This window comes from Argopecten irradians, chromosome 8 (genome assembly GCF_041381155.1).
Source record: "Argopecten irradians isolate NY chromosome 8, Ai_NY, whole genome shotgun sequence".
Lineage (NCBI taxonomy): Eukaryota > Metazoa > Mollusca > Bivalvia > Pectinida > Pectinidae > Argopecten > Argopecten irradians.
In genome coordinates, this window is record NC_091141.1 from 36,472,188 (window position 1) to 36,493,608 (window position 21,421).

Consider the following 21,421-nt stretch of genomic DNA (forward strand, 5'->3'; position numbering starts at 1 on the left):
TTTTGAGTCGTTCCTCCGAGTAATTGTTAGATTTTAAGTCTTTCCTCTAAGTAATTGTAAGAGTTTGAGTCATTCTTCTGAGTCATTATCAGATTTTGAGTCTATCCTCTGAGCCAGCAGTTACCTACTTCTTGTTAAAGTTCATATATTTGACCTCTCAATTAGAAATGACAAAAGAAATATTTTGCAAAAAATCCATTCGTCATTTGAATTTTTAAATTATTTTGTTCTTCTATCGTGATGTTGAACACTTTTCATTTGTCGTCTTTGATTGTCTATGATGTATTTTCACCAATAGCACTCCATTTTAACTATCATAAAATCTGTTCAATAATAAACTCATTTGAAATACTTGTGTGGTACGTACACTGTATGTATAAATGACTTTGACCGACGAGACAGAACAGGTCCTCGTGTAATTCTTACAGAGATATTTATCTACCACCGCCCTAATGGAAAGGACAAAAATCATTTATTTCTTACACGGTTTAAAATACATTTTTTCGGGCCGGAGTATTGTGACTCTCGCTGATTGTCTCGTCACCGATTACCCGTGGGTGGGAACTCACGCTGTTCTCGATTCTATTTGCCGACATAACGCTATGCGTCCATACACAATCCAATAGAACGATTTATTATAGAGAATGATTCAAGCAAGCCATTGATTTTAAGTACCTATTTCGAATACTTTCACTCTCGCTAAAACTTTCTTATCCAAAGTTGTGTGAAATTAAATTGTTGAATAAAGCAGAGAGATGTGTGTTTTTATGTTATATGAATTGATTGATGGATGGAACGAAGTATATGAAGCAGTACTTTTTTCTGTCTGTAAAATATTTATGTGTTCGTGTAGAAATTAGATTGATATGTCTGGCCGTTTGTCGCTATATGTCAGCATTCATGCTGGCTTTATAAACAGACTTCTATATTATATAAAATGCATTACAAATAGAACACCCCTTTTTGTGTTGTCTTTTAACACAACAAAAACATCACAAGATATTTGATATTATATCTCGGTAAAAGGACATCCATATTTAGTCTCTTTCAATTGAAAATCCTACGTGAACGGCAGATAAATGCCTTGGAACTCCATTCGCTATTCATGCTGGCCAAATCAAACACAATTGGATTTTCATCCATCAAGTTTAATAATCCTGAATACATGAAATCAGATTTTGACAAGTGGCGATATGAAATCAATTTCTATTATTCGGAGTGATAGGGAAGCGAGCGAGTTGTGCCGATTCGCGTCATTTGTCACGTGCGATAGGCATCAGGCGTCTCAGATTGGCGCTCCAACTATGTGACTCTGGCGTAGAAAATAAATTTTAATGTTCCTTTTTATTGATGAGCGATCTTGCTATATTGTTATTGCTTACGGAACCTTTTGCCCCCTTGTTGGAATTAACTGTCTAACGTTATCTCGCGAGAGTATTGTTTTGATTGTAACATTACTCAAGAATTCAATTCAGGTTACCGTATATACTCAAATGAAGACCACAAAAAAGTATGAAAGAAGTCACTTATGTAAACATCATCGTCGTCATCGTCGCCGTCATCGTCGCTCTCAGATTCCACGACGATGGCGGCGATGCAAATGAACTAGCTCTCGCATTCATAAACTCTGAACATTCGAGAGATGTGTAAGTAAATAACCAAAATGGTTACAACCAAAAACAAGAGTATAATATGATTGGTTTCTGTAAGACTTTTCCGTCATTTTAAATGAAGCTTTATTCGTTTAAGAAATATATTCGAACGATGCAGGTTTGCCAAATTCTGATGTAGACAAAATCGGGATTTAAAGGGTTAAAACAATGGTCATGAACGTAGCAATCATTGTCGTCATTTTGTACATTATTTATAAATGACAAACGGCCAAAAACACAAATAACTATTTTTTTGTAATATCATGATGGTTAAGAATTCTTGAATAGTACTAAGTTTTTATAATCTTAATTTACATTTGATAATTAATACTTTTTGCCATAAACTGTTGATTATTCCGTGGAACTCCGGCTTTCATTCACCAATTAAACATTGGTATCCTTCAATGAGCCTCGATGTTGAAACAAATACACCAAACAATATCTAGGATATAATGAGAGCTCATACAAAAGTTTTCATTTAAAAGGTTTAACAGAAGTTCCTTTTTGTTAGATTTCATTAAAATGTAGTTAATTTGGAGCTTTTAAGAAGTGGATAATGCTTCAATTTGTTGCATAATTATTGTAAAATCAAATAAAGTTTAATTTAAAATCCTCTTTTTCAATTGATATTATCAAGTCACTTTACTCGCCAAAAATTGATAAATCTTCAAAAAAGTCGCTTTTGTGTGTTAACAGAGTACTTAAGGTAAAGCATTATCAAAACTAACGTCTACAAAATATACAAAAAACTGACACTTAACATGCGATTTCATGACCGATGTTTTAAGAGGACCAATCCAGTACCTGGTACTAGATTTAACGCATCTCTCTGACAATACCATTCAAACACGCTACAAATACCTTTCTTTCATAAAAGCCAAGGAAAAAACATAATGTACATCGATTTGTGTATATTAAAGTGATATTTTACATTCTTATCTGTTCTATACGTTAAAGGATTGCCCGCTACGTTTCATTACATGGGTGCTTTTAATTATATTTTTCAAATGTCTCGATATGTAAATTAGACGATAACAAAGTTCGCTTAAAACCTATGTTATTGACTTCTGGAGTACAAAACTTCATTTCAAGCGTTTGTAATTATCCGGCCAAGTCTACAGGTAGACACAGGTAGGGCACTATCTAATAAACAAAGATGTTTACGTCTTCAGACAGGTTTTAAGAAAACAACATCGATATCATTGGCTATATAAGGACCATTCAGCCAAGACAGGGAGGGAGCAGAGTCTATACCTGCATGACGAATCACAATCGCTAATCAAGAAAAAGAAATTGACCTAACAATATGCAAAATGTATCTAGATATTTCCGTCTTTCAAGACGTTAATATATTTTGTTTTTGGAATATCAATAATTTATTACAATTTTAGAACCCTCTGGAAAGTCGAACATAGGTTACTCTTGACCGCATTTTTTTCAATTCTTCTTGACCAGGTTTGTTCATTACTCCTGCCAAGATTTGCCCTTCACTCTTGCAATTGTTTGTTCTTTACTCTTGACCAGGTTTGCCCTTTACTCTTGACTAAGTTTGTTCTTTACTCTTGACCAGGTTAGACCAGATTTGTTCTTTACCCTTGACCAGATTTGTTCTTTACTTTACTCTAGACCAGATACGTTCTTTACTCTTGACTAAATTTGTTCTTTAGTCTTGAACGATGTGTTCTTTTCTCCTGACCAGATTTGTGACTAAACCTTGACCAGATTTGTTCTTAACTCTTGATCAGATTTGTTCTTTAGTTTTGACCAGATTGTTCTTTAGTCTTGACCAGTTTTATTCCTTTCTCTTGACCAGGCTTGTTCTTTAGTCTGGACCAGGCTTTTTTCTTTACTCTTGACCGATTTGTTCTTTAAACTTTACCAGGTTTGTTTTTTAATCTTGATCAGATTTGTTCTTTACTATTGACCAGGTGTGTCCTTCTGTTGGCCAGGTCTGTTCTTTACTCTTTACCAGTTTTGTGTTTTGCTCGTGACCTGATTTGTTCTATACTTTTGACATGTGTGTTCTTTTCTCTTGATCAGATTTTTTCTTTGCTATTGATCAGGTTTGTTCATTACTCTTGACCAGATTTTTTTCTTTACCCTTGACCAGATTTGTTCTTTTCTCCTTACCAGGTATGTTTTTACTCTTTGCCAGGTTTGACCAAATGTATTCATTACTCTTGACAAGATTTACCCTTTACTCTTGAAAATGTTTGTTGTTTACTCCGGACGAAATTTGTTCTTTACTATTGACCAGGTTTGTTCTTTACACTTTACCAGGTTTGTTCTTCACTCTTGATCAGGTTAGACCATATTTGTTCTTTACTCTTGACCAGATTTGTTCTTTACTCTTGGCGAGGTTTGTTCTTTACTTTACTCTAGACCAGATTCGTTCTTTACTCTTGACCAAATTTGTTCTTTAGTCTTGACCGATGTGGTCTTTTCTCCTGACCAGATTAGTTCTTTAGTCATGATCAAGTTTGTTCTTTACCCTTGACTAAGTTTGTTCTTTGCTCTTCGCGAGGTCTGTTCTTTAATCTAGACGAGGTTTGTTCTTTACTCTTGACCAGATTTGTTCTTTACTCCTGACGAGGTTTGTTCTTTACTCTTGACCAGATTTGTTCTTTACTCTTGACGAGGTTCGTTCTTTACTCTTGACCAGATTTGTTCTTTATTCTTGACCAGATTTGTTCTTTACTCTTGACCAGATTTGTTCTTTATTCCTGACCAGGTTTGTTCTTTACTCTTGACCAGATTTGTTCTTTACTCCTGACGAGGTTTGTTCTTTACTCTTGACCAGATTTGTTCTTTACTCCTGACGAGGTTTGTTCTTTACTCTTGACGAGGTTCGTTCTTTAATCTTGACCAGATTTGTTCTTTATTCTTGACCAGATTTGTTCTTTACTCTTGACCAGATTTGTTCTTTACTCCTGACGAGGTTTGTTCTTTACTCTTGACCAGATTTGTTCTTTACTCCTGACGAGGTTTGTTCTTTACTCTTGACGAGGTTCGTTCTTTACTCTTGACCAGATTTGTTCTTTACTCTTGACCAGATTTGTTCTTTATTCCTGACCAGGTTTGTTCTTTACTCCTGACCAGGTTTGTTCTTTACTCTTGACCAGATTTGTTCTTTACTCCTGACGAGGTTTGTTCTTTACTCTTGACGAGGTTCGTTCTTTACTCTTGACCAGATTTGTTCTTTACTCTTGACGAGGTTCGTTCTTTACTCTTGACCAGATTTGTTCTTTATTCTTGACCAGATTTGTTCTTTACTCTTGACCAGATTTGTTCTTTATTCCTGACCAGGTTTGTTCTTTACTCTTGACCAGATTTGTTCTTTACTCCTGACGAGGTTTGTTCTTTACTCTTGACCAGATTTGTTCTTTACTCTGACGAGTTGTTCTTTACTCTTGACGAGTTGTTCTTTATCTTGACCGATGACAGATTTGTTCTTTCTGACATTTGTCTTACTCTGACAGTTTGTTCTTTACTTGACCAGTTTGTTCTTTACTCTGACAGTTTGTTCTTTACTTTCTGCCAGATTTGTCTTTATTCTTGACAGTTTGTTCTTATTTGACAGTTTGTTCTTTATCCTGACAGTTTGTTTTTACTCTGACCAATTTGTTCTTTTTCTTGACCGATTTGTTCTTTACTCTTGACCAGATTTGTTCTTTATCTTGACAGTTTGTTCTTTACTCTTGACCAGATTTGTTCTTTACTCCTGACGAGGTTTGTTCTTTACTCTTGACGAGTTCGTTCTTTATTCTTGACCAGATTTGTTCTTTATTCCTGACCAGGTTTGTTCTTTACTCCTGACCAGGTTTGTTCTTTACTCTTGACCAGATTTGTTCTTTACTCCTGACGAGGTTTGTTCTTTACTCTTGACGAGGTTCGTTCTTTACTCTTGACCAGATTTGTTCTTTATTCCTGACCAGATTTGTTCTTTACTCCTGACGAGGTTTGTTCTTTATTCCTGACCAGGTTTGTTCTTTACTCCTGACCAGGTTTGTTCTTTACTCCTGACGAGGTTTGTTCTTTACACTTGACCAGATTTATTCATTACTCTTGACCAAGTTTTTCCTTTTGTCCTGGCAATATTTTCTCTTTACTCTTGACCACGTTTTCTACTTTAGGTGTTTTCTACTTTAGACAAGGTTTGTTCTTCTATTGACCAGGTCTGTCCTTACTCTTGACCAAATTTGTCCTTTAATAATCTTAACCAGGTTTGTTCATTACACTGAACCAGGTTTATTCTTTACACTTTACCAGACTTGTTCTGTATTCGTGACCAGATTTATCCTTACTCTTGACCAGGTTTGTTCTTTATTGCTGACCAGACTTGTTCTTTACTCGTGACCAGATTTATTCTTACTCTTGACCAGGCTTGTTCTTTATTGCTGACCAGACTTGTTCTTTACTCTTGACCATATTTGGTTTTTAATCTTAGCCAGGTTTGTTCTTTTTTCTTCATACTATATGACTGTTTTACTTTTATTATTATCCCCTTTTACCTTTGATTTTGACCACATCCTATAAAATTGACCAAGTATTAACTACGATCCCTAAACTATGAATTTTTGATATCCTCTGTACTTTTTAAGTGATTTATTTCATTTTTCATAAAAATAAAAATCACAAATGCGCTTAAAATATTTCTTCAACCATTCAATGTATAAGCCCTATACGTATATTTTAAACATCAAAATGTACTTTAATATATAATGAATTATTGTGAAGATACCATGATATGCAAGAGTCGTCAGATGTGGATTAAGGGAGATACTTTGTTGTCCGTCTAAACAAGTACATTCTACGTCATCGTATTTAGCAAGTATTGTTAGCTTTGATAGACATTTACCGACACCCTCACAAAAAGTACATTTAAAGCTACATCTCCTCGGTTGGCTAATGAAACGTTTCGAGACCCACTCCAATTAAAGACGATGTCAGGATAAAAATAGTTCCCTATCACTCTCTTTATCGACAACGTAGATGAAAACGACGATGACATTTTGTTGTCAAAATTGTTCCCATTAATTTTTAATTGCGTTCTAATTAAATTAAATGTCACCCATTTCTTTTATCCTTTTCAATAGCGACGCCAGAATGGTATTTTTCTCCCCTTTATTGTGTTTCTGTCGTAATTGCCAGTTTAATTGTATCTGTTTTATTTCCTTTCATCGTCCGTGTCATCTGAACGATGAGTAAAGAGTCGATGACATCCATCCTGTTGGTACCTGTGAACAGACGGTTTGTATTATTTCAAATAGGATGTTGATTTGCATTATAATCTGTCGATAACATTCATCTGAGCGACTTCCCCCTCCTACACCCCTCCCAGATCACCTCCCACCCTTGTCCAATATCCCATAAACAAACCACTAGCAACGTATTCAACACAGGCATTGTGATGCTAGATTGAAAATCCACAACCGAAAGTTTATTCATTTTTCCACAAAGCTGATTTTATGCTGAAAAACCAACCCGATAATATTATCTTAACAAAAGGTGTCCTACCTCGCTTTCCTATAGACCACGGTTGATATCGCCGACACTATACTAAACCTAGTGAGAGATCCGACGCTCCAGCAAATTGTCATATCGTTGTTATTCCCTGTGACAAAACCATGGAATAAATATAAACGAAATTGAAAATAATGGCACCTATTCATGCAAACGGTGAATTTACTTTATTTTTTATTTCCAGTCGATGAGATGAAAGAGACTTTCTCTATCGGAATGAAGTTGTATTTTAGCATCGCCCCCTGTTGGCCACTTAAAGCGTCTTCACAGCAAGATCTTTATGTTCGAGGTGAATAAAAGCATAATTGCGTCACCCGTAAGAAAGGAGACTACCTGTGTATCGCTGACAATATGATTTCACGGCACTCTGATCGCCTTGCTAGTCATTGAAGCATGTCCAATTTCTCCGTTATGATCAGGACCTCTGCTGACCCGAAAAGCAGAAGATCCGGTCGAAACTGGTAACACCCAAATAGACATCTTCTCGAACGTTTGACATCAGCAGCCAACACATCACGTGACCAGGTACGTACACACCTGCTTTACACCTATAGCCCAGTTCGCAAACTCCGCACGTGTGCTCGAGTGGGTCCCTCCTGTAATTGACAATGGTTGTCTATATACATGTACATCTATGTAGGTGTATATTTCACGTCCTGTTTAATGTATGAGTTGTGTCAATTTCAACATCTATCTTTTAAATTCATTTATATTTCATACAAATTTTCTTTCAATTAAAAAAACATACCTGGTCTTAACAGATGCGTATATTACATGTATTTTTATCATTTTTGCACTATATAAATATTTTGTATAAATGGTTATAAAAATTATTAGTTTAGTCTCGTTAAATTTCTAGATGTCATAGAATATTGTAATACGTGTACTCTGATGAGTATATTACATTCAATATTTGTTAACAGCTTTCTTGTCTTGTTATGACAGAATCATCAAACTTCCCTTCAAATGAATTTCAACAGAAATCTAACAGTAAAAACCGGTATCATGGGCTATATTTTTATTGCATGCAGAAAATAATTTTTTTATATAGAATTGGCAGTGAAGGAAATTTAACATGCCTAGAATCGGGTTACCTTTTATTCTGATCAAGGACAATACACACATAATTTGTAATTCAATTCGGTGTGGCCTTATTCACAAATAAATTTTAATGCATTTATTATGCGTATTTTCATCAAAAATAAAATCTTATTCTAAACATTTGAATTTTCTATAGTTATCGTTTAAGGATGCATGAACGAATGTCACTGTTTGTCTGTGATTTACATTAACATTTCTAATTTATTTTCCTCCTTGTACCTTCGAGGAAAATCATCTTTAATTTTTATAGCCTACAAGGAAATGTATCGAAGATTATCATCCTCATAGCACAGGTATTTTAAAATTTAAATGTTATTGGTGATCTATTATAACAATAATAGCTATAGTTATGATATAGTATATTAGAAATGGGGTGAAACTCATTGTTTTGTTCCTGTGGCCCATTTTGATATTCATATTTATGCGGGGTATATATATATAAACAAATACACAGATAGTATTAAAGGTTTTGATAATAATAATAAAATAAAGATATATTAAGAAATTGCCTTATTTTTTCCCTTTTCAACCAGTGATATTGATAATTTCGAGAGAAGTCTAAGTTTAGTTACTTGTGCAAAAACCAGAAATTACACTACCATATGCTTAAATAAAAATGTTGCAGTTATATAAGTGTACAGTGTAGATTGTTTTAAATTCATACCTTTTTCTGAGTGATTGTCCGATTTTGCGTCTTTCCTCTCGGTCATTGTAAGATTTTGAGTCTTTCCTCTCGGTCATTGTAAGATTTTGAGTCCTTACTCGGAGTCATTATCAGATTCTGAGTCCTTACTCTGAGTCATTATCAGATTTTGAGTCCTTACTCTGAGTCATTATCAGATGTTGAGTCTTTACACTGAGTCAGCACTCACCTACTTCATAGCTTTGACCTCTCAATTAAAAATGACAAAAATATTTTGCAAAACATCCATTCGTCATTTGAATTAATTCATTTTGTTCTTCTATGTTATGTTGAACATTTTGCATTTGTCGTCTTTGAGTTTCTATGATGTATTTTCACCAATAGCACTCCACTTTAACTTTATCATAGAATCTCTTCAATAATAAACTCATTTGAAAAACTTGTGTGGTATCTTCAACCAGACAATATTCAAAATCAGAATCGCACGTATTATTTCTAACAGCTCCTCGACCGAATTTCTTGATATGTAGATGGGTGACACATTGCATAGAAATTTTGTCTAGTTGACTTTTTTCCTAATGTAAGCTCTCATAAATAACAACTCGACATATATGGCATTTTTTCATTTACATTTCAAAATAATCTTGATTATCGTGTTATTTACGACATCTTTCGATGTGATAATAACAAAATAATTATACTCAGATTCTGACTTGATAACTTTATCATGAACAATGATTATCTTTATTTTATTGCAGTACAGAAAAGTTTGATAAAAATTATGAACTGATAAAATATTTTGATCAAACAGAAACTTTTTGTAATTTCATAATAAATCTTTTCTGGAAATATGGCCGATGATCCAGTCACATTAGATATGAAAACCCCGCAATCTGATAAATATCCGAATGGTGATAAACTTGACAGCATTACCATGGGAAATTTGAATAAATTATTCAAGCAAGATATTTTATGTGTTATAGTCATAGCAAGAAAGTTTCAATTAGCATTGAAATATATGTTAAGACTAAAATAAAACATATATATTTGCAACACTAATATATGTATATATATTAAAGAGAAATTGTATTTCTTAAAAAAAGGGAAAATATACATTCAATTGCCCTCACATGGGAGGGGATCCATTCGACATTACCACTTTCATACTTTAATTTAAAAAACACATTGTTTTATATTATAGTTTTCAAATAGAAAAATTATTAGGTTTTTATGATTATTTTTGTTAAATTGAGACATTTTTAACCTGTCAAATGTTATTGTTTAGCAAAATCAAATATTTTTGGATAATTTTGGAACTGTCTATTTAATAATAGAAGGGTTGGAACAGATAGGTAACACCCTCATTTTATTTTCATTTTCAATTCTTCTTGAACCTTTCAACAAGAACATGTTAGTTTGTAAAACTACTTTTTTAGGAAATACGACAAATTGACATGACTTCACAGCTACAGTGTAGAGTCCAGACAATGAATTGTCTGACGAGGGTGCCTCACCTAACCTATTTCTTTCCTCGTCCTGTAGTGTGAGGTAATTTATAATGTAAAACATTTCTTAATCCCTTGATTATGTTTCTTTACAACCATGTTAGAGAAGAAAAGAGACCCTATTACTTGCAAAAGTTTTTAGGCTGTTGTTTTTCTGAATATCAGTGAAGATTAAGTAACCTGAAAGTCTTATACTTCTGCTCGTATATAAAAAATCTATATGTTAAAATATTCTTGTTATGTCCGCCATTTCAATTGTAAAATATAGAACACGTTTCGCGCGTATTTTTCAATTTAACTTGAAGCGAAAACGGTCTGTTTTTTATTTTTAATAACTTGTTTAGTCTAAGCTTAACTTATTTACATTTTACTATTTCAATCTATAAATGATCATTTCAAGGAGCTTGTAACACAATACATTTTAGGGACGATGTGAATGAATGCATAAATTTCCTTCATACATGAATAATATATTTCAAAGGATTTCGGGGAATTCAGTTATAACAACAACAAAACAAATTATATTTTGGGCATTTGGAACATAATTAAAATGATATCAAAATGCAAGCAGCATATTGACTTTTGAAGGCCAAAATAAGATGGAATGTTCAATTATTTCCCTCCGTTCGAATTTCAGGTAAACGACCATCTGACATATTCTTATATGTGACAATAACCAACTATATCAGTAGTAGAAAAGATATGCTGTTATTTTTAAGTTATGGAAATTATGAACAGCATAACTTTTTCTGAAATAGTTTAAGTACTTTTTCATGATCCTATATCTAACATGTAAACAAACACTGCCGCAAGAATGCCAATCATACTTATGTAACTACATCAATGTCATTTTGCTTAATAGTTGTAGAATGATGATTACTAAATAATGCAAATATAATAATTCATTTAAGCGGAACAATATATTTATGTGATTTTTCCACTACAGTTTTGCCTATTACATATAAAAATGATTATAATAGCATAGTATTATTATATAAGTATCCCATTTAAACGGAATTGGACAAAACAAGGTTTTCACAGGTTGTATACCAACCGTAACAATATTTGGACGGTAATTTTTATGTACATATTTGACTTAATTATTTATCAATAATGTGTGTTTAGACTTGTATATAAATCATATTTTATATTTGTTTGTTGTTGTTATATAACTACTGATGAGGTGAGATGTACTTTAAGCACGGTCGTTATTTTCATAATGAACGTTTAAATTTCATAACACTTTGTAGAATATAGACGGACTCGTGAATTGTCTGTTTAAATATTACGCGTCGTTAACAAACCATCTATATGGAAATAAATGGTTTTCAGTAAGGCTGTTGGGTAAATGATTAAAATGTATTCTGTAAAACAAATTTTACACGTTTTGTCCTCAATTCGACTCCATTCGTTAAATTGCAATGTACACAAATATAGCTTATAACTTTTAGATAAAAAAATGTATACACGTATATACATGGATAAACTTTCTGCGTGTCAAATTAGGTTAAATTCATGTAAATTCCATCTTGACCTTTTTTCTAGTCAACTTAAGCAGAAACGAACAAAAAGGCAGTTCAGAGAATAGAATTGAATAATAGTCATGATTACCTGAACAAAAATGGCCAGAAATAGACTTGAAAGTTTTATCCACGTGACATCGACCTCATATTTAAATATTTTTTATGTTAATTTGATGTCCAAGTTTATTTAGGTCAAATTTACATGAACAAATTATCTTATAAAAATTTGTCGATGTGTTGAATATTCATTGATTAATTATTGCTTTATTAACTTCATATCTTGAAACAATATTTATAAATCGCAATATCACAAACTACGTTATTTTCACGTATACTGTAGATCTAGAGTTGTTAAGTCTCGCGGATGTAAAATTTTGCGAATTACTGTTCGGAATTTATTTGCAGGGGTTTTATTTTCTCGACATTTCTTTATAAACTTTGAATGCGTTACTCTTACGATAGGCTATAGTATTTAAAGCAATATCTGTATAGCTTTTGCGAGGTGTTTTATTTTGCGAATTTGGATGGATCTGGCAATTGAGCGAAATTATTATTCCCGCGAATATTAGTAAGTACATAGTACAATATTTCAATTTAGTCAATATACAATAGCGTTACTTTTGTAATGTATTATTAAAACGGATGAATATCTGTTGTGTTCTATAATTAAAGCCTAGATTCTCATATTACAAAAGATAGAAATAAAAAAAATGGGTCCTTCAGCTCCAGCTCCGACCACGGTAGCCATTTTAAAATAAGGTGCAATCTACACTAAAAAAAACCCTGAAATTCTAATGATTTTACTTATTCCTTATCAAAATTGATACTTGAACCTGAACTTCAGAATTCTATCCAGGGCTCAATCGTCTATACACGGGGACCATTTGAAAGGTCTATTTTTTCATATAGTTGATTGTTCCCTTATAAGATTTGCTACTCCAATAGATTTAATTTGTACGGGAAAGTCATTATCGCTCATGTTCCTTAGAAATGTACGGATTAGCCTGATTACAGATTATTAATGTTATGAAGACAAAAGATTGTACTATTCACAAACCGTGAATAGGTATGATAAGAGTTTAATGAGATTTGCTTTTTAATTTAGCTCCAAAACAAATCAAAATTCATTTGAGTGTTATTCATTACAATAGTTACAAACAAATTTAAAGTATCGGGTATTACACAACGAGATGAAAGAATAATTTCCATACTGACGTAAATGCTCATCACAAACACTTACGAGAGAAGTTGTAATTGCTGCATATTGTATAATCAAGCTAACACGTTTTACCCGATTTCTTCGATCATGATGTACAAAATGAATATTTAGTAATGAATGACAATTACTGAGTGAAAGATTCGCTGATGTTGACGTTATACTAGTTGTTAATAAACACTCACATGTACCTCATAATTTGACTGTAATTGATTCGCTAATACTGACGTCATAACAATACACTTACCTCATAATTTCATTGTTTTCATCTTATTTCGTGTCTATAACAAAGTCCAAGAACCAATGAATATCATGAAGTGGGGCAATTACTTATGTTAAGAAAAGCTGCATTAAACACAAATGGAAAGTGAATTCGAAGATTAGAAGCGACATGCTTTAGAAATGAACATAAAAGAAAGCAATCTGCATTCTCAACAATAAATTTGTAACACATTATTATATAAATAATGTATTTAATTTGGCTTGTCGTGCCTTAAAATTGAATTAAACGTGTATATATATATATGATTACTTGATATACACAATATGTATCTGAGAGTAATAAAAGAATTGAAATAATTTGATAAAACTTTATTCTGATCTTGTGTTTGACTGGTCAGTGATACCTTAGATCTGTGGTTTGGAGGTGAAATGGCAAGAAAACAAACTAAACAAACCGCAAAAAGTTGAAGTAAAGTTAGTTATTATTAATGATAATTATTAAAGAATATCCATTGAACCGTTCTCCTGTTTCCTTGATATCTGCTTTTAATTAGATTTTTAGTTTGTTTGTTTCCTTGGTTTTTTTTTAATAAAAACAAATTGATAATTTTTCTTACTACTGTACCTAATATTTAAATATTCAGGAAAGGAAAAACGAATGAAATGAAATGTACCAGTATAAACAACTCATTTAATTAAAGCTGCCTCGACCGCACAAAACCATTACACTGTAAATGAAATAAAAGTTTTCAGGTAGGGTTCACAGGATAAATTTAAAAAGAAGCATTAAAAGCGTGTATACGACATGTTGAAGTCAAGGATATTGAAGACCTCTTAAAGTTTTTGATCGATCTTGTCTACTACAGTATATATTCAGAGATTATATCAAAGCAGCGAGGCTAGCAAATGGTAAAAAGAAATATTGTATTAGACATTTTGAAAACGCTCAGTAGTGCACACGATCCTACGCTAAATAATGATAAAGGGAGCGAAGACGTGGACTGCTTCTTTGTGTTTGATATTGGTTAAAAGGAATAATTTTATTGAATCGGTATTATATTTTCCCAAAAAATATTTTGATATTTTAAACACGTTTTATAGTTCCCAGCGTCTCCAGAAAATATCGCAATATTGTATTTCAGTATCATTAATGCCTATGTATGAATCGTATAAAGGTGTAAGAACAATGTTTGTAAATACTTTTAAAAACACTTAAACAGACACAATTTCATGAATATTCTTTAAATTTATGGAATCACTTAACTTAAAATTCTCTATAGGAAAGCATTACGTATTTTAAGGAAGGCTGCTTAACTTAAGATTTTCCTTAACTTTTGTAATGCTTTCCTATGGACAATTTAAAGTTAAGGAATTCCTTAAAGTTCAGGAATGTTCATGAAACTAGGCCCTGGCTTGAATGCTGTCCTTTCATTCCAGTGATTGTCTTATTCATAAAAGGTTGATTCTTATTAAACCAGTAGTGTACAGAAATCGAAGGTGCGGTAGGTTACTTGTTTTTAAAGGGAAAAATTAATAAAGATGCTCCATCGCCGACAGAACATAAACGATACTCATCGTCTTAACAATAGTTGGTGTTAAATCGTATCTATGATTGTCCAATTAACTCAACAATAATATAAACTAATGTTTTTTGCTTTTTGTGGATGGCTAATCAGTACTTCAATCTACATAGAACATAGTGTCATGGGATTATTTTGGGGATGCAATTAATTAATTTAATATTTTTTGTTCGAAGTAATTTAAATAAAGATGCGTATTTTTATCATCGCCAATATATAAATGGTTAAGTGAGTAATAATAATGTTGAAAAATGAAAATGTACATTAATTGTTAGTTTTGCGATGTCAGTTGCATCCCTCCCACACACACATCTTTTTATTATCTTCTTTATTTTTTGTTTATTTTTTTATATGTTTTTATTTTATTGTTGTTTTTCTTTATTGTTTTATTCAACGAAGCACAGAAAAAGTGCTCTGCGAATCAATACACCTGACATCTTTTAATAATTACTGATGAGTGCATGTAGTTAGCAGAAACGCTCCGGGGCATGTAATTATCATACAAAGTGGCATATGCAAAGTACTAAATTAAAAAAATTCGTTGCCGAAAAAAACCTTGATATGATGAAAAGGTCATAAGTACTCTTTAAGTTCTAAATAGGGTTACCGGAAGGACAACAAAATGAAAAGAGACTAATTAAAAATTAGAAAATCCATCTCTACTGCAATTCTGGTGCATCATGGTTCAGGGTTACTCTAATCGAATCTGCTTTGTCCGTAATTTGTCATTCATCGAAATGGATCATGTGTTTCCTGTGACAATTTTCCCCTTCATTATCTTCTGATTAATCATGAAGCTATTAAAATGTCCTTATAGCAATATGTTCTAGGTCACAATCCATATATTGTTCTGTTCGATGTCTTTGTGAGTACGATACGGTGAGGTAGCACTATAAAAACCGTAACAGTTTCCTTTATCACAAGGGGACACGAATATGTCGATATTTCCCACATGTGCAGTGGACACTGTACTTAACTGGCAACAATTATTGATAGGACAGGAAGCATGATGGAAGAAACCTAACCAAAACGTTAATCCATATATTTTTCGAATCTAAGAGAATTACCTTTGCCTGTGTGAATGGTTTACAAATACGTCAAATTCATAATGAGTTAAAAAAGCACTACATGTATTTTAGATTTGTGCTTTTTGAACATCTTTTGTATACGTAATATCTTCATTTTTTATGTGCTGAAAAAGGTATATGTCATCATCACGTTAAAATGACGTCATCACTTGTAACGTCGCCTCTGATTGGCTGGTACAACGGCGAAGTGGTATCTTAGAGGAAAGAGTCCTTCAGGAAATTTCAAATTTCTCCAAATTATATTGAATAATTAGGATTAACTTGAATAAATTTTCATGTTATGAAGGTATAACGCGAAAAATAGAGTTGCTATTGAGAGAAACTCTATTTTGTGTGTTATATTTCCATCAAATAAAAATATATTGGAACGAAAAGTTGAATATTGTACTTTCGTCATTGGTCCTGCAGGACTAACCGTATACTACGGGTGCTATCTATAAGTTAAATCAGTTACATTATAACTGTAACTGTATATAATCTGTTAATTTTAAGGCTAAGTGAATACTTTCGAAATGTTTTCCTGTTTTCTGGGCGATTAAAAATTCTACGTTTATGAATACAAATCAAATCAAAGTACCAAAAGGAAATATCTAGCTGTCCTTTTTTCGTATACATGGATTTTATTGTATATCAGACAATATCTAACGTCAACACTCAGTTGAATTTATTTTGTTTTGTGAATGCGTTCAACTACACATGATTAATGTATATTACGTTTGTGAATTAGATTTCTTTTTTTTAATAACATTTTTAGATTATGAATATTTGCTTGGATAAAAATATGGGAATATTACTTTGAATGATACCAGTAATTCAAAAGAAAACAGTTTAATTTTGAGACAAAAATTTCTTTAATGTTTGCTTTGGTATTTCTTCTGAAAATCATCAATTGTATAAAATCTAGCTTATGGTTAAGTAATACCTCTTGTGTGAGGTTCAATGTGTGGGTGAAAACAGTAAAATATCATAGATAATTCGTATTATTTAGTAAATCTGTTTACATACATTGGTTATAAAATCACTTAAGACATCAAACTACCAAAATTTAAACAAAAAATAAACGCTGATGGAAAAACGCTCAAAATGTAGATTTGTGATATACATAAAATGTAAAATGATAAGGGGGTAACAGCGCTGTAGTATAAATTCAATAGCATAGAGAAACAACTAGTTTTTTTTGTTTGATATAGAAAAAAGTACAAGTATGATGACCTTACAATTTTGTCCGTCCAGATTATCTATTTATTTAATCATTTATTTATCAAAATGATTCCCAAGGTTTTGATAAAAGTTGTTAGTATTAATTAGTTATCCTGTTTGAGACTGAATACTGCTATTTGTTTCTCTTTGAGAGATTTTTATTTGCCTAAATTTCACTTTCAAAACTGAAACATCATCATTTTAAAATACTAGTCATTGTCGAATTGAATTTCCTAAGTGAATTTAGATTTGGTCTACTGCACTTGCATTCCCCTTTCAAATTTTAAATAGTTGGAGATATTGTTTGATTTTCACAATATGCAATCGTATTTCATTAACGTGAAACTCAAATTTGCTTATATAAAAATGTCGAATGAATTTTAAACTTTGATTTACATGCCTTATCACTGTTTTAAAATCCACATACAGAGTAATTTACCCTGTAATGGCTTGTGTTATATAGACAGTAGATAAGTTACCGTCGCACTATTGGTTTACTCAGGTCGTAATATTTCAAATTAGAGTTTCTTCAACCCGTCTAGAAGCAATACGTAACCTTTTGGGTAAACTGGCCACCAGTCTCTAAGAGTATTGAAAAAATCACTAGAATTTGGCTTGATTTTTTTGTCTCTACTACATGTCTGAATCTTAAGACAGGTCAAATCCATGTCTGAAACTAGGGGATATCAATATAGTGAAGAACTTTTGACACACAATACTATCTCCATGTACCACTAAATTGTTTCCTTATATGAAATTATACTTTCGCAAAGTATCATAACGAAATTCCTCCACCAAATTCTTGAATTACATGACACACAAAATATCTATTTCATAACATTACTGTAAGCTTTTGCAATTTCATGCCTATCGGCATTTTTTCATGGGCCGACTTAATTTTGCGATTTCATGTCTAACGACATTTCCGAGGGCCGACTTGATATCGCGGTTTCTAGATGAAAACCTCTCATTTACTTGCAATTTAAACTTTTTCGCAACGATTAATTTTCGTGAGTTCCAATCGCTCGCGAAATTAACTCGCATGTGAAATAAGTTAGTTTACAGCATTTCCTTCTGCGATAGAGGTAGTCGCACTAGTTCATGTAGTCGTGTATCACCATGCAAATTGCCCATGCCAGTACAAGCAGTTGCACTAGAAGAAGCGTCATTGGTATTCCACAAATGGCAAAAATGCCATTAACTTGTTAAATACAAGGTATATTGTCACAGTTTGACCTAGTTTTTTTATTAATGGAAGTTGATAATAACTTGATTTGACCTAGTTTTGAATAATAGAAGTTGATATTGCCAAGGTTTGACCTAGTTTTGAATGATAGAAGTTGATATTGTCAAGGTTTGACCTAGTTTTGAGTGATGCAAGTTAAAATTGTTTTGGGTTTCACCTAGATTTGATTGCTGTGTGTCGATATTGTCAAGGTTCGACCTAGTTTTGAGTGATGGGCGTTGCGATTGTCACGGATTTGTCCTAGTTTGGAGTGATGGTGTGTGTAAAATATTCAAGATACATATGTACCTCCTGTGTTAACCTTTTACATTTTACGTACTGCAGTTAACAGATCCGTCATTAATCAACATATACAAAATTTAGAGCTAGAAACAATATATCCATGTCTTTTTAAAGGGTGTGGATTTCTCATGTCTTTATTACCACTCTTGTCCGGTCTTTTTATACAATTTTCATCCAATTATGCAATTGCGGTTTTCTCTGATTGTCAATGTAACCCGATTTTCTTTAGGAAATCTCGGTGAATCCACCGATAGATCTGAACTATACTTACATTGAAATGAAATAGAAACTTGGTGTGTTACAGGTACAAAATTTATCCTAGACTGGATATATATTTTCTTAAATGGCTGTATACTGTTTAACTGTTGTCATTGTTGGTGAGTACATTGTCGCTTCATCCAAGTCACTGAACATATCATGAGAGGGAAGTGTGGGAGAGTGAGTGGATAAGAGAAAATCTGCATGAGGGAATTCTATAATGGTAGTCGTAGTTATCATGGCATAGTTGTAAGTGTAACTATGTGTAAGTGTTTGTTTGTTTGTTTGTTTGTTTGTTTGATTAACTAACGTCCTATTAACAGCTATGGTCATGAACCAACTTCTACTTGTTCGAGATGTCAGTGGAATGAAAATCCCTGATAAAAGTTACTTACTGCAAAATAACTGATTTTCGCAGAGCCTTCATTTCGCGATCGCATGCTTTACTTCTTTCAAGATCGCGCTGTTGAGTCATATGGTTCCATTGTAACTATATATGCTAATGACAGCATTTCGTCGTGATTAGTTTTCACCAAGGACGTGGATGGTTTTTGCGAAATACATGAAATTCTCTCGGACGCAAAAGTGATTTGTTTTTCAGTATAAGTTCATCTTCGCTCGCCCATACTGTTGGTATTTTGTATTTCAATCCTACAAAAGTCTGTAGAGAACAAAGGGATTACTACACACCCTAAATAGTTACGTCTCACTTCACGGAATAATGGAAGTTTCGGCTCTGTCATCTCCTGTCGATATCAGACAAGACACGGTCACGCATGACTGCACTGCGTCACGATTTAGACAATGCCATATTCTGATTGGCTGTTTTGTGTAACTATTGATGCGGTTTCTATTGGGATGGCGGATATGGGCAGGAAGTTGTGGTTATCTAGTACCTAAATATGTCCTCAAATGACCGAATTATTCTCGTTCTCTCGGAAAATGATATCCACGACCACAGGGACCTGGGACGAATTTTTTAACCAACTGTAACTGGTCGAGAGTCGTGTGCCGCCAGCCGGGCTCGAACCGCGACCCCTGACTAAGTGGTCCGCCGCTCTACCGACTGAGATAAAGGGAAATTCTCCCTAGCGCGAAGCTAGAAGGCGACCGTATCACTATTTACAATAAAAACCTACTACACAACAATATATATATGTATATTATATGATACCATGATATATATAAATACTGTTGGTTAAAAAATTCTGCCAGATCCCTGTGCCCACGACAGGTTCTCATCAATGTTGTAGGGAGTTTACTTCCTTTATCTTTCTTATTTTCATGTTTGTATATCAAACCAAGAATGGACAATTCCTCTTCTTTGCATGGTCAAGCATGAAATAAATCCATGTTCTTTTTATGATCATCCGTGACTTTAATTACTGGTCTTTCCCATTGTTAATTTTTTTCATTTTTTTAATTTCTAGTATAAATAATTCGTCTTCCTCTTTGACATAACTCAAGTCTAATTCCTGATCTCCAATGAGAACTCTCATTGGTTTCCGATTCTCCCATGGCCAAACTTGTCTTTCATTCTTAATCTTTATATATTAATGGCCAAACTTTTCCATTACCAAAAGTGTGTTCAATTCCTTTCCTCATGGCCAAACATTCGTGTTTTATTCAACGCTGACGTTTTATTGTATTTCTTCAATGGTAAAACTTCAATTCCTGATTTTTCATGACTTGTCTAATTTATTTTCCTTTGTGGCCAAAACTTGTCATTTACTCCTGCTGTATCTACGGTTATATTTGTTTTAACCTTGTGTCCCTTCCACGTAATTCCTGTTCTAAAGTTTGTGTTTTTTTTGTTTTTTTTTTTTATTGCGGCTAAATTTGAATTTTATCCTCTTCTATAACAGTTTTCTACCTACGTTCTTGCGACGGCAGAATTTACCCTAGTGTCTTGTTGTTTGAGTGGAAGATGAACTTGAGCTTTTTTCCAGTAATCATTTTCATGACGGTCAGTCGAGAGAGGGAGGGAGAGAGGGAAGGAAGGAAGGGGGTCGAGGGAGGGAGAGAAGGAAGGAAGAAAGGAAGGTTTTTGTGTCACTGACATACGCCAGGAGTGAGGGCCGTGTTATGTCCATTATTAAAATGGTAAATATTTGGGATAATTTTAATTGAGACATTTGAAATTCAATTGAATTTATTGTATTAGATTTACAGCAGTAATTTGCTCAAAGACAAATTCAGGTTTCGTTAATTTTACAGTCAGGAATCGCTCGTTAAGAAACTCAATTCAATTTTGTGAATAGTCGCTGATGATAGCAAGATTCTGACATATTTCATATGATATAATACTATATTATTTATAATAATTTCTATAATATACCTACCGTCCTGCACTAACAGCGTTTACATTATGTGAAGTTTTTT

At 33.0% G+C, this 21,421-nt stretch overlaps 1 long non-coding RNA gene across 1 annotated transcript; it reads right to left on the reverse strand.

Annotated features, from left to right (window-relative positions):
• Positions 1-6,406: 6,406 nt before the first annotated feature.
• Positions 6,407-7,757, reverse strand: LOC138330249 (uncharacterized). Its single transcript, XR_011209544.1, has 3 exons — positions 7,509-7,757; positions 7,170-7,266; positions 6,407-6,889 (listed from the first exon to the last, which is right to left on the reverse strand). It is a non-coding gene; the product is annotated as an uncharacterized lncRNA (long non-coding RNA).
• Between the last annotated feature and the right edge of the window lie 13,664 nt (positions 7,758-21,421).